This window comes from Rousettus aegyptiacus, unplaced genomic scaffold, assembly GCF_014176215.1.
Source record: "Rousettus aegyptiacus isolate mRouAeg1 unplaced genomic scaffold, mRouAeg1.p scaffold_m13_p_10, whole genome shotgun sequence".
In the NCBI taxonomy this organism is placed as follows: domain Eukaryota; kingdom Metazoa; phylum Chordata; class Mammalia; order Chiroptera; family Pteropodidae; genus Rousettus; species Rousettus aegyptiacus.
In genome coordinates this window covers 44,378,738-44,393,337 of record NW_023416285.1, presented here as the reverse complement: position 1 = coordinate 44,393,337, position 14,600 = coordinate 44,378,738, and the positions used below count along the sequence as shown (strand labels likewise).

At 41.1% G+C, this 14,600-nt stretch overlaps 1 protein-coding gene and 1 long non-coding RNA gene across 2 annotated transcripts in view; both read right to left on the bottom strand.

Moving 5' to 3' along the window:
* SCD5 (stearoyl-CoA desaturase 5) overlaps positions 1 to 14,600 on the bottom strand; it is a 127,294-nt gene that overhangs the window by 87,660 nt on the left and 25,034 nt on the right. The gene's annotated exons all lie outside the window — the stretch shown is intronic.
* On the bottom strand, positions 8 to 10,515 carry LOC118608667. The gene is made up of 2 exons (XR_004953084.1): positions 9,530 to 10,515; positions 8 to 5,884 (listed from the first exon to the last, which is right to left on the bottom strand). It is a non-coding gene; the product is annotated as an uncharacterized LOC118608667 (long non-coding RNA).

Below are 14,600 nucleotides of genomic sequence, written 5' to 3'. Positions count from 1 at the left end.
AGCTACATTTTTTTTTTTTTTTTTTGTCAAACCATCACATTTTAATCTGCCATCCAGCCAATGGACTGGAAACAGAGTAGAATCACTTCAGATTATGAGATATTTTAGACCTTGTACCACCAATCTTTTTTTCTTGTCAATCTGTCATCTAAATGGAAAGCAGCATAATAATTTAATGTAGGTGCAGAAGCCCCATAGCTCAGTGACAGGAGCCTCCAGGAGGAAGGGCACAGGCCTGAGCTGGATTTTCCTGCACGTGGTGTTCCACAAACGGCTCACTCTATACACTATAATGCAGAGCCCAATATCGTCCTCTGCTCCCTTCCAGAATCCATGATCAATGGCACCACCATCCACTTGTCACCCCACAGCGGAAGCAGTGATGGTGGGGGTAGTCATTAGATGCCTTCCTTTGCCCCCCTAGGCTCACTCGGGAGAGGCACAGCACGATGATGAAGAGAGGACGTGACAGAGCCAGAGTCCCAGTTTGTCACTTGCAAGGTACAAGAGTGCTCCTGGGCCAAGTCACTACGTCTCTCTGTGCCTCAAATTCCTCACCTGTAAAACATCTTATAGTTGCCCCGAAAGTAAATGAGTTATAATATGTCATACACTTAGAACCATGCCTAGTACATAGTAAGGGCTCAGTGTTGGGTAAGACTTCCTGTCCCTAACCACATGTCCACACGGTATCAGGACCTGTCAAATTCAAAATCCTCTCCAAACCCTTAATCTTTTCTATTTGTTTGCAGCCCTCACCACCTCTCACCTGGACTAAGAGCATCCTCTTCGGTCTCCTCATCTGCACTTGTCTGTATTCTCATCGCACCTTCCCACCCCGACAGCCCTCAACCGTTCTCCACAGAAACACCGCACTGATCTTTCTAAAACATGAACCCGAACATATCGTTCTTATTCTCAGGTCCTGCAGTGGCACCTCGCCCTGCACGGGGGGTGGGGGGGGGACACCTGGACTGCGTGCGTCACACGTGCCCTGCTCCGCCTTCTCTCCATCTCAGTTTGCAGCCATCCTCACCTATCTCCTTTCGCTGCCGTTCGCCCCCCGCCCCCGGCTTGCTGTCTAAAGCCTCCATGCCTGTGTGACTGACTCCTCTGTGGAAAAGTCCGACAGGGCCCAATTTAGTCATCGTGTCCTCCAGACAGCCCTCCCAGAACCCAACCCTGGGCGAACTCCTCCTTCTGGGCTCCCAAAGCCCTGAGCATTTCCTGCCCCACCCTCCCAGGTTACACCGGAGTTCTCTGGAATTGGAGGGTGGGACGTAGCCCAAGCACCTTTATGGCCCCGGCACAGGTGTTCAAGCCCAACTTGATGACTCCGTGGTGCAGTGGTTAAGAGCATGGACTCCGAAGTCAGAGTGCTGGGCACGTATCCTGATTCCAACATTTATTGGCTATGGGACCTTCATCAAGTCATGACCTGGTAGAGCCTCATCTGTAAAGTGGGGATGACTGCAGTACCTCCATCACAGAGATATTGTGAAGAATGAACTAAATTAACATATCATCTTTAGCTTGGTGTCCGGCATGTAGTAAGCACATTATATATACTTCAGGGGAGGAAAGTCCTAATAAATGAAAAGTACTAACAGGATGAAAATTAAAAGTATATGCACGAGCTTCAAACTCTTTTGTAGGCAGAACTCATAGTGGATGGATATGCCAAGATAATCATGGATATGGTAGTCATTTGGCTGCTTCTGAGACTTTAGGAAAGTAAACAAGAAAATAGTTGAACCAACTGGTAATTGTGCCCCATTCCCGAGAGACTGGGTTAGTGAGAGCCACCCTGTCAGGAGCAAGTGGATACGTTCTGGAGGATTCCGGAGGATGACGCTGAATCCAGAGCAAGCTGTTCCCCACCCCACCCCTGCAGAAGCAAAGGAGTGGAGGAAGAAGGGAGCCAACAGAACCCTAGATCGCCCTGCCGGTCCCTACAGGAGATCGATGCCTCACAGCTAAGCTTTGCCAAAATTCTTTCTAACAACAGGTTATTGATCCACACTTTGCCCAGATGACATGCTTAACTAATCTCTGTTTCCATGACTTCCTTGCCCCTCAGCGCCAGCAGAATCAGCTGCTGCTGATGGTAATCAAAAATGATCCTCTGCCCTTCTCGTCAGGAATTTGAGTGAAAACCCTCTCAGCTCATTAAAATGCTGTATAACCTTGTAAATCCTACCAAACGCCACCATAAACACAGGCTGAAATTTTCTTCTTTAACTGACCTCGCAAATCTAACACTTGTCCAGTAGGGCATATCCAGAGACTTGACTTCTTTTAGTAACGAGAATCCTCAGAAAAATAAATGGAGTTGAAAAAGATGGACACACACATAGATTGACTGTTTCTCCAAAGGAACTGAGCGCCAGTCAGTCACAGTTTAACTTATGACTGAGGCGCTCAAGAGCATGTACCCATAACACTGATTTTGACAGCACCCGGAAGGGACCTGCCTATGACAGTGTGGCCGAGGGCAACATTGGAACAACCCCAAAGGCTCCTGATTTAAATGACTTCACAGTTACTGACTCACAGAATTAGTTTGCTAGGGCTGCCATAACGAAGACCACAGACTGGGTGCCTTAAACAAGAAAAATTTATTGTCTCAGTTCCGGAGGCTAGAAGCCCAAAATCAAGGTTTGGCAGTGTTGATTCCTGTTGAAGACTCTACAGGAGACTCTGTTCCGGGCCTCTCTCCTCGGCTTCTGGTTTGCTGGTGATCTCTTCCATTCTTTAGCTTGGAAAAGCATAATCTCAATCTTTACCTTCTCTTCACATGGCATTCTCCACATGTGTGGGTCTACTTCCAAATTTCTTCTTTTGATAAGGACACCTGTTATGTTTGATTAGGTCCACCCTAATAACTTCATTTTAATTTGATTACCTTGTAAAGACCTTATTTCAAATACAGTCATATTCTGAGGTATAAATTTGTGGAGGACATACAAACATGTCATATAAATTTGTGGAGGACACAATTTAACCCATAACACCCACTCTCTCTCCAAAGATCACTCTGTAACACCAGTAATTAAGCCTTGGATCAGTGTGACCGGATTTGAGTACTGATGGCAGGGACACAGGTTCTACAAGTATGAGCCTGAGGCAGGAGAATGCACAGCTCACTGGGTTGTGGTGGCTCCATCGGCATTTGAGGAACACGCAGTGAGAAGCAGCAGCACTTGCAAGAGCCCAGAAAAGAAGACTAGCAGACTGGCTCCACTGAGAGGAAGCCCTAGCAAGCATAAAACACACAGGCCACACCTGCCTGGCTTTAGCTGTCACGGCTGCAAAGATGCCTCCCCAGTGATCACAAGCATGTCACTTCACAATCACTTCACAGTCACGAGGCGCACACGGACGTCTGAACTCATCCCGCAGTCTGACTTGACCCTTCGCTCCAGCTCCCGGCTAACATCTCCCACTGCTGTTTACCGAGGCTGCCAGCCAGCCAGTCCCCTCACACTTCCTGAAAGCACAGACCTCCCCAGTACCGTCCAGTCAGAACCCACCGTTCCTTTTCTCTACACCTACAGCACTTTCCCTGAACCTGTATTTTTTCCCCCACTTAGCCTAATTCTGCCTCTTTAAGTTCTTAACTAGAATGTGACCTCCATGAGACTAGAGAATTTAGTCCATTATGCTCACTCCTTCATTCCCAGCACCCGAGGTAGCACCTGGTGAGCAGGAAGCAAAACGCATATCCTTGGATGCTTGGATGAATGCTGTCTGTCCCCCCAATGAGAGAGAGGGGGCTCCTCAAAAGCAAGGAGTGAGCCCTGTTCACCTCTTTAGAGTTCTTCCCCCTGGAGGCATATAGAGGTCTCTGCATAAGAATGAATCGAATGAATGGATGCTTCCCACTTAGATGTTTTGCTTCACCTCAAACTAAACTCTGAAGTCAAATAGAACCCTTAACTTACCACATTTCTTCTCAAACAAGCTCCTTCTCAACACTCAAGATGCTCTCCTACAAAGACAACCCCCCTCCTTCCTCCTCCCAGAAGTGACCACTCCTTCCTGTGAGCCCCTCACGCGCTGTACATGCCTCTGTCCTCGTATCTATAATCTCACTTGTTTTCTCCTACTAGGCTATGAGCTAGCCAAGGGGAAGGATTTTCCTCTTATCTTTTTAACACAGGGCTTTGTAAGCCTCGTTTCTTGTAAAGGAATAAATTACTTTCCTGTTGACACAAACCCAAGCCTGACACTCTTCCTTGCCTCCTCTGCTAGACCAGATCCATTACCTTCTCAGTATCTCTGGGGTCTGTCCATTCCATCTGTCCATCCATCCCATCATGCATCCACTCACCCCTTTCTTTACATTCCTCCAACCGCCACCCATTCTAACCCCATTCAATCTTTCTGGCTCTTTCTTCCCTCCTTCGAACCAGCCTATACAGGGCTGCCAAATTAAGAATTTGAAAAAAAAAAATCCCAGCTCCTTAGCTCTAACACCTTTGATAACCCTTCACTGCTACATTATAAAGTCTAAACTCCCATGCCCTTCGGAATCCTGATAACCTGAGTCCCCAACTCTCCCGTGCCAATTTTATTTTCCACTCTCCATGTCATGAACCCCTCTTCTCAAAACATTTGCTCCTTTCCCCTGAACAACTGCCCACACTCGCTCCTGTCTCAATACTTATGCTGCTTTCCTTGCTTATTTAGTTTCAAAATCCTTCCTGTTACCCAAGTCCTGCGTTTATTCAAGCCCAGTTCAAGTCTCACCTCCTCCATGACCCTGTCCCTGATCACCCCAGCCCTAGGAGACTTGCCGTCCTTTGAATTTCTATGGAGCTTATTGTCTACACCATTAATTTGCAGCACATGCCACCTTGCACTATCATTTATTCTTGCCATGCCAATGCACATCCCAACCTATCCTATAAGCCTCTTGAGGGCAGGACCTGTGCCTGGCTTTTTCATAACCTTAGTACCTAACATAGTACTAAGCACAGCATACACACAAGAGTGTGGGTGAAAAGCAACTGGCCATTTGGAGGTTTTGGAATATTAGCCTCTACTGCTGCATATCCATCACTGGCGATGTAAGCAATTGACATTCATTGTGATGGGCATGCATTTCACCAGTATGATGGATTCTTTTGGCAGAATTCAATGCTAGATATTCTATATTTTATCAAGTGAATGAATTACAGGATGGCAAATGTCTTCTGGTTATCAAAGCCTAGAGGCAGGAAGGAAGGTGCCATAGCCATTCTAACCAAAAACTGCTGCCGCCACTCTCATAAAAATCATTAGACAGGCAACTTCTGACACCTGTCCTGGTGACATTAGGCCTGACTCTCAGGAGACTCTTCTTAAGGCCCTAATCGCTACCCCAAATTGTATCTTCTCCCTTCTGGGTTAGTCTGATTTATTCTGTCTTGGGTCCTCTATCTCTAGTTGACACCAAGATTCTGTCCACATAGAGAGGAGAACATTTTATAGCAACTGAGAGTCAGTTGAGGTGTTGCCATGGAAACACAGTGGTGATTTCAGGAAATCCATCTGTTTTTAAATTGCTCCATAGACTTCTTTCACAGATCGTGTGGCTCAGAGTTCTTGAAACCTTCACTCCCGCAGGACCTTTCTGCAGCTTCCTTCTTTTCCTCCCTTCCAAATTTCAAAACTCACCTAGAAATCTTGCACCTTAGGGGCTAAATTGATGAACTAGGTCTTAACATTCAACAAACTGAAGCTAGAACTAGTACCTCCACTTTAGATGAAAATCAATGTTGTCATGGCCACAAAGGCAGCTTGTGGTGGGTGGGGAGAGTTGGTGGGCTTCTGGAAGGATCAGCATTTCGACTGGTTATTCTGGACGTAGAAGAAGCAATGCTGTTTACTTGAAGGTTTCCTTTCATTAATTCCAAAGAAAAAAATATACAGTGATACTTCAATTAACAACAACAAAAAAATGCATCAAGAGGCAAACTTGTTGTCAGAAAGTTCAACAGAAACATAGAGGCAACACAAGATTCTGGTTAGACAGCATTGCCCTCCTCCCCATTCGATCTTCCTCCACTCTCTCTTGAGAGGTGGACAACTGCCCAACAATCTAGGCCCTGCCTCTCCTGGGTTGGTCCTGGCCCCGCAGTCATCACAAGGTAGTTATACTGAACTATGGAAGCCCAGGGACACGCTCTTTGGGAGGAGAGTTGTAGTAAATAATGTCCCTGATGGCTGAATTGTGTTCCCTCCCCCAAATTTACATGATGAAATTCTTAACCCCTAGTACCTCAAAATATGGCTATACTTGGAGACAGGGCCTTTGAAGTGGTGACTAAGTTAAATGAGGCTGTTACGGTATCTTTAAAATAAGAGGAAATTTGGACACACCAAAAGATGTCAGGGGTGCACGTGCATAGAGTGATGAGCATGTGAGGAGGCAGCAGGAGAGTGGCTTCCTGCAAGCCAAGGAGAGAGGCCTCAGGAGGAACCAAGTCTGCTGGCACCTTGATCTTGCACATGAAGCTTCCAGAACTGTGAGAAAATTTGTTATTTAAGACACTCGGTCTAGAGCATTTTGCTATGACAGCCTTGGCAGACTAATGCACTGCCCTTCCCTCAGCTGCCCCACCATCAGCAAGTTAATACCAAGGACGACCAAACAAAAATGTTTGTTTTCAGGAGAGTTACATCCTCTTGATATCTACTTTGATTAATCTTTGTATGATATATCTTTTTCCATCTTACTTTTAATCTACTTGTGTTTATATTTAAAGAGAGTTTCTGCTGCCAGCATATAGTTAGGCCTTGTTTTTTAGCCAGTCTGACAATTTTTGCCTTCTAATTGAGGTATTTAGAATTGTGCTGTCCAATAGATCACTAACCACATGTGGCTATTTTAATTCAAATTAACCAAAATTTAATAAAATTTAAAATTCAGTTCGTGAGCTACATTTCAGATGTGTGATGGCCATGCGTAACTAGGTATTAGCACAGATGAAGAACACTGCCTTCATCACAGAATGTTCAACTGGGCTGTTTACGTTTGGTGCTATTATTAAAATGGCTGGTTAAATCTACAACTTTCCTATTTATTTTCTATTTCTCCAACTGTTCTTCGTTTTCTTAATCTTCTCTGCCTGCTTAGAATTAATCGAATATTTTACCTCATTCCATTTTATCTCCTTTGTTAGCTTATTAATGATAACCGTCTTACTTTGTTTAGTGGTTGTTTTAGTGTTGTTCATAGTACACGTTGTCTGCCTTCAAGTAATATTATACCACTTTACATATAAGAATTTAGAATGATCTATTTCATTTCCCCTTTCTAGCCTTTGTGCAATGATTTTCATATATTTTATTTCTACGTATGCTTTAAATCCCAAAATAGTTATTTTTGCTTTAAACTACCTTTATCTTTTAAAAATATTTTTAAAATAAGAAAAAAGCCTATTATATTTATCTATATTTTTCCCATTTCTGATGCTGTTTACTTTTATGTTGATCAAGACTTCCGGCTGGTAGATTTTCCATCTAACTAAAGAACTTCCTTTAACACTTATTGTAGTGCAGGTCTGCTGGCAATGAATTCTCTGGATTTTTGTATGTTGGAAAAAGTATTTTATCCTCATTTTGAAGGATATTTTTGTTGGATATTGAATTCTCAATTGATATATATTTTTTTATTTAAGTGCTTTCAAGGTGTTGCCCCCACTGCCTTTGGTCTTGCTTTGTTTCCAACAATGAAGTTTGCCATCATCTTTGTCTGTTCCTCTGCAGGTGATATTTGCTTTTCTTCCTCTGAATGTTTTTTAAGATTTTTACTTTTTAAGATTATTACTGGTTTTAAGAAATTTTATTTTGCTGTTTGTAGGTTTTTTTTTTTTTTTCATATTTCTTGAACTTGGGCTATGTTCAGCTTCTTGAATTGGTGGATTTTCATTTTGATCAAATTTGAAAAATTTTGGCCAGTATTTCCTTAAATATTTTTCTCCTATCCCTACTTTTTGGACTCCAATTACATTTATATTATGCCACTTTAAATTGTCTCACAGCTCAAATATTTGTTCTTTTTTTCTTCAGTTTTTCCCTTTGCTTGCTTTATTTTGAATAATTTCTATTGCTACATCTTCGAATTCACTAATCTTTTCTTCTACAGTGTCTAGTCTGCCATAAATCCCACCTAGTGTATTTTTCATCTCAGATATTGTATTTTCCATCTCTAAAAGTCTGATTTAGGTCTTTTTTTATATCTCCCATGTCTCTACTTTTCATGTTCGACCTTTCCTTTTCTTCTTGAACATATGGGATATAGTTTCAGCATTCTTATTAAATTCTGTCATAGGTGTTATTTTGAGGTCTGTTTCCTCTGATTGACTTTTTGCTCATTATGGCTTGTGTCTTCTTTCTTCTGGCTTATCTTGTAATTTTCAATTAGATGTCAAGCATTGTGAATATTGCCTTGTCGGGTGCTGGATATTTTTGTGTTCCTATATGCTTGAGTTACTTGGAAACAGTTGGGGTTTTTTTAGGCTTCCTTATTTTTGTATGCTATTTTATTTTTCATTATAGTGAAACACACATAACATAAAACCTACCATCTTAAGAAGAATGCAGTAGTGTTAAGAACATTCACATGGTTGGGCAACCAATCTCCAGGACTCTTTTCATTTTGTGAAACTGAAACTCTGTATGTCAAGCCTTCCTTTCTTTAAAAAAAATTTTTTTTGGTGGGACTAGAGCAGCCTTTAGGCTAGATCTACTTTGACCCCACTAATAGGGTAATATCCCTCTAAGAATTCTACCCAACACCCCATGAATTGCATGGTTTCCCACCATGGCTCGTGGGAACACAAACTATTCTCAGCCCTGTGTAAGCTCTCCGGATTGTTTCTTCTCCTTTTAAGTCTTCCTCTGACCTTGGGTAGTTTCCTCAAATATATGCACTGATCAGTACTTTGCTAGGACACTTCGGGAGGATTCCCTGCACATTCCCAGAGCTCCCACTCCCTCTGTGCAGCTCTCTTCTCTCTGGTACTCTTCTGTACAAACTCTAGCTACATTGACCTTCCTGAACTCCCAGCTCCATATCCTCAACTCAGAAGATAGCTACACTTCACCTGGGTTCCCACTCCCTGCTCTGCAGCCTGAAAATTCTCTTTAAGCGGCAAGCAATTATAGGGCTCAGGGCTCACCTCATTTGTGTATCCTTTTTCAGGGACCTCTGTCCTGTACTGCCTGATGTTCAGTCTCTGAAAACTGCTCTTTCATATATTTTGTCTGTTTTTTCAGTTGTTTCAATCAAACAGGTAAATCCAGTTCCATCTTGACTGGAAATAGAAGTCTTACTATATTCTCTCCAGAAGATTTGCTAGGGAGAGTGTTTCTACTTTTTTTTTTTTTTGGTCAAGTGTCTGGCTTTCTCTTTTCCTTACCCCTCCCCATTTTTGTAAAAATAGTCTTTGGCACATTATCTTTTCCTCTCTGTTCTAAAGATACATGGAAGAAGGCATCAATCTAAAAACTCACATCACTAGATAATGATGGAATTTACCAGAAAAAAACGTGAGCAGCAATGATCGGTCTGCCAAGTCCACACGCACAGTTACAGAAGATCCTCTTGTTCCATCAGGTTACTCACAGCAGCTGCATAAACATTCTCCCATATGTCTACTTTTTGAAGAGAAAAATAATTCTAAGTATATTATAGGATTCAAATACCAAACTTACAAGGAAAAAAAAGCCCTAGATTTTAAAGATGAGATCTTTCTCATTTATTTGACTGAGATTAACCCAAATTTGCTTTTATAAAAAATAAAAAATATTCATTACATACAAGATACTCTTCTTGATACTTTGCATAAATTGTAACATAGCAAAAACTATATAGTATAATTATCACTCCATTTATAAATGAGAAAACTAAAATTTAAGATTTGCCAGGGACATGTGCTAGTTTATGGCAGAGCTGGAAACCTAAGTCTATTTGACACTAAAACCCTTATCATATGGGAGTGGTTTGGCAAGACTCTATTGCCTGACTGAGGAAAAATAACATTGGCTAAAATATTGATTAGGATAACAATTCAAATAAAGGATAATATTCTCTATTAAGTAAAAACAAAAAAGTCTAACCAATAAATAGGAAAAGGTACTGAAAAATAAAGGTAGTTGGTGAAAGGTGAAGGTAAGCCTCCCAAAGATCAATGGTTTGGCATTATGAATCAGAGAAGTAGTTATGTGAAGTATCTGTAATGAAATGTCTTAGTATAAAAACACCGTGATAGAGAAAAAAAAATGGCGTGGATGATAGAGGCTCTCTTCATCCCTCTGTGACGGAAACAAGGAGCAGCAGCAAGGAAAAATCTCTGGGATCTAGAGGAATAAGCCATACAACTAAGGAGAAATCCAAGAAATCGTCCGGCAATGGCAGAACATAGGATGGGAGAACCCGTCTCAGGACTGTGCCACTGGACACCTACTTCACAAAGCCACACTAATAAGACCAGGAGACTTAAGAGCTTTGCTTAGTACCTAGAAAGAGACATGGAAAGGCAGCCAAAATGGAAAGACAAAGAAGCAGAAACCATATGAGAGAACGGAACAGAGATCCAGATATAATGGAGTCAAGTAATCTAACAGATGCAGAGTTCAAAACACTGGTTATAAAGATGCTCAATGAACTTTTGGGAAGTGTAGATAAATTCAGTGAGAATTTCACCAAAGAGATCGAAAACATAAAAATGGAAATGGAAATTATAAAAGGGAACCAGTCTGAAATGAAGAACACATTATCTAAGATGAGAAGTATATTAAATGGAATAAACAAAGTGAATAAGAAGAGGATCAAATGCCCTATTTAGAGGACAGGAAAGCCAATCAGGACACTCAATCAGAATGGCAAGAGATAAGATGCCAAGACCATAAAAATAATTTAAGGACAATATGGGACACTTTGAAGGGTCCAAATTTCCATCTGATCGACATAACTGAAGAAAATCGAGATGCTAAACAGCTGTTTGAAAAAATAATGATGGAAAACTTCCCTAACCTGGTGAAGGAAATGGACATAAAACCCCAGGAAGCTCAGAGAATTCCAAAATTCAGGGATCCAAAGAGGCCCACACCAAGACACATCATAATTAAAATGCCAAAGGTTAAATACAAAGAAAGAATATTAAAAGCAGCAAGAGGAAAACAGATAGTTACTTATAAGGGAACACCCATAAGACTGGCAGCTGATTTCTCAAAAGAAACTGTGCAGGACAGAAGAGCTTGACAAAAAATATTTGACAGGATGAAGACCCAGCATCTACAATCAAGAATACTTTATCCAGCAAAGTTATCTTTTAAAGTTGAAGGACAGATAAAGAGCTTCCCAGACAAAAATAAGCTAAAAGAATTTATCGCCACCAAGCCAGAATTACGGGAAATGTTGAAGGGACTTCTTTAAGAAGAAAAAACATGTATCAAAAACAGAATAAAGAATGATAACAACTACATTCCTATCAATAAGTACCTTAATATGCAAAGAATTAAGTGCTCCAACCAAAAGATAGAGTGGCTGAAAGGATAAGAAAACAAGACTCCTACATATGAAAAGGAAGGGAACGGAAAAAGATATTGCTTTGATGGACCTAGAAGGTATTTAAGTCAGATAGAGAAAGACAAATACTGTATGATTTCACCTATATGCAGAATCTAAGGAAAAAAGAACAAACTAGTCAAAAACAGACTTACAAATACAATGGATAATTTGGTGACAAACAGAGGGGATGGGGGTTTGGGGGACTGAGAGAATGGGGTGAAGGGCTAAAGGAGTACAAATCAGTAGCAGATGGATGGTCACGGGGATGGGGAGCACGGCATAGGGAATGCAGTTAGCATTAATATGTTGGCTACGTGGAGGATCAGGGGAGGGAGGAAGCAATTTGGGAGACCATTTAATGAAATATATAGATGTCTAACCAATGTACTGTATACTTGAAACTAAATTTAAAAATTAAATTTAATTAAAAAAAAAAAAAAACTACTGTGATAATATGGGGGGCGGGGGAGAGTAAGATTAGTGTCCTGTCTCCAGAAGCATGTCATGAGAGTCCTGGTACCTCTGAGTAAAGGTACATGTGGAAGAAGAATGAATGGCAGACAGAAGGTTTAGAAAAATGAAGTCATCTTTTAATAATATAAATCCTTTTTTTAAAATGAGTTTTGTTTCTTGATCTGCAAGGGTAATGATTTTTCCTTTGAAAAGAAGAGGTAAAGCAAAATTGTGATGTAGAGGTAAAACTGGACATGTACTAAACAGAAGTGGAAGGCTCAGGTCCTGGCCCCAGCTCTGGTATCAATGTGCTAGGTAATACTGAGCCCATCTTTAAACCTTTCTAGGTTTAATTTGCTTTTAAGTAGCAAGGCCCTTAAAAATCTAATGCAGAAGCTTAGTACAAAAACAGAGGAGAAAACAGGGCTATCTGATGGGAGCTGTAAGTTGTAGGCTGGGGTCTCAACTGTCTGTACCCTCTCTGGATCCTGGTTGGTCCCAAAGAGCCCCTGGGCTCTCCTCACACATACTGGACTGATTCTCTCTGAAGGGCCTTTCAATTCCAGAGTCAACATCTTTGTGTTTCAGTCCCAACCACTGCCCTGAAATTGTCAAGGCAATGCCCTTCTAGTCCCCAGTCTGCTTAACTGTAAAGTGGGGCTAGCAGAACCTCTAAGGTCCATTCCAGCTCTAATACTGTCTCTTAATAGAAATATGATGGTTAATAAATTAGTAAAATACCATCGCATTGAAGCAGACTATTAAGGGAAAAGGATATTAGCCAAGTAGGCAGTGTTTCCACAGCCCATAAATGTTTCACCACTTCACGAAGGATTCAATTTTTGTTTTAGATTGCAATAAAAATCAATAGCATTTGGAAGCTCTGTGAGCCTTAACCTGTATTTCAGCATCCCACTAGGTAAAGCTTGACAAGCACACCAATTCAACCCATTTCGACACTTTTTATTTATTTATTTTTTTAGCAAAGGATTTTTTGTGGTAGAAATTGCTTTAAATACTGCAAAAGCAACTTAAAATGCTCAGATATAATTGAGAATATCCTTGTTCTTAGGAAATACACATGAAAGTATTTAATGGTAAAGGGGCCTAATGTCTCCAGTTTATTCCTGAATGGTTTTAAAAATGTGTATTTATACCTATGTATTATAGAAGGAGAGAAAGGAGGGGGGCACAATGTAAACATATGGTTAATCTCGGTAAAGCGTATACAGGAATTCCTTGTACTATTCTTACAACTTTTCAGTACGTTTGAAATTATACCAAAATAAAAAGTTACAAAAACAAAAATATACTCAGAAAAATACCTAACTGAAATGGATTTGTTTTTCCCTCCAATACCCTTACTGTCATTTTCAAATATAAAAGAGAATATACGTGAAATTTTCCTCCACATAATTTTCTCTTGCCCTGCTCCCTTTCTCCTTGCCAACCCTGTTTGTTGGAGCAAGGGCGCCTAAAAGCCCTAAGGGCGAAAGAGTTGCAGCTGAGAGTCTGTTTAACCACTGTTCACAGTTCTTAAGCCGCTCTTACTGTATTTCCAGGGTACAGTAAGAAAGCTATTGAATTTCTAGAGTTCTCGCCCACCTATACTAATCATAGAATGCGATCTACTTGTATTTTATCCCCAATCCTCCTTATTCAGTAAAATATTTTCTAAGTACAAACAATTATGAGAATAACTATGGGAATTCAAAATACTCTTTCAGTGAAAAGGCAGTAAAGCCAGCACCTTCAGTGAACTGCATGTCCCCTTGGCTCTCACCATTCACATATGTATCAAAGGCTTCTTACTGCAAACCGCTCTGATTCTCTGCCAGAGCTTTTCCATGTGTAGGAGGCAGAAGAGAAGTGCTGGGTGTTAATGACTGAGAGCTTCCCTCAGCCAATGATAGACAGAGTTTGGCGGATTAATACCCACTACTTCCTCACCCTCTAAGGCATGTTCTAATCTACACATTCTCCCAGATGTCCCCAGAGAGAATTATCCAAGTCATCGATTTAACAAACACTGGATTAATTTCTTTCTCACTCCTATCTCACTTCTCTCTTTCCTGAGATCACTTCCCAAATAAACCACTTGCATGCAAATCTTTCTCTCGGGATTAGCTTCTGGAGGAACCCACTCCAAGTCAGGAAGTATTTCAAGAATGAAAGAAAAGAAACTAATGTATAACGTATATATAGCTCTGTGTTGGATGCTATCATACCTATATGGTCAACTTTTACAACAATCCCACTAGAAAGACAGAACTACCCTATTTTTGCAGAGGACCAGTGACTCAGAAAAGTAAACAATTTGCTCAAGATCACACTGACTGGGGATGTTGGGGAAGAACTAGCTTTCAAACCTACACTCATCAGACTGCAAGGCTCTGTGCCTGCCTCTGCATCATGCTTCCTGAATCTCTTCATTAATCTCAGCCAGCCACTACTGACCAGCTTTTCCCCAAGTCCCTTGGAAGCAAAAGGCTTTGAGTCCATTCTTTCCGGAGTCTAAGTTGATAAGGGAAAAAAACAGCATTGGAGGAGTTTGGTTCAGTTCTGCACACCAGTGTTGCATGAT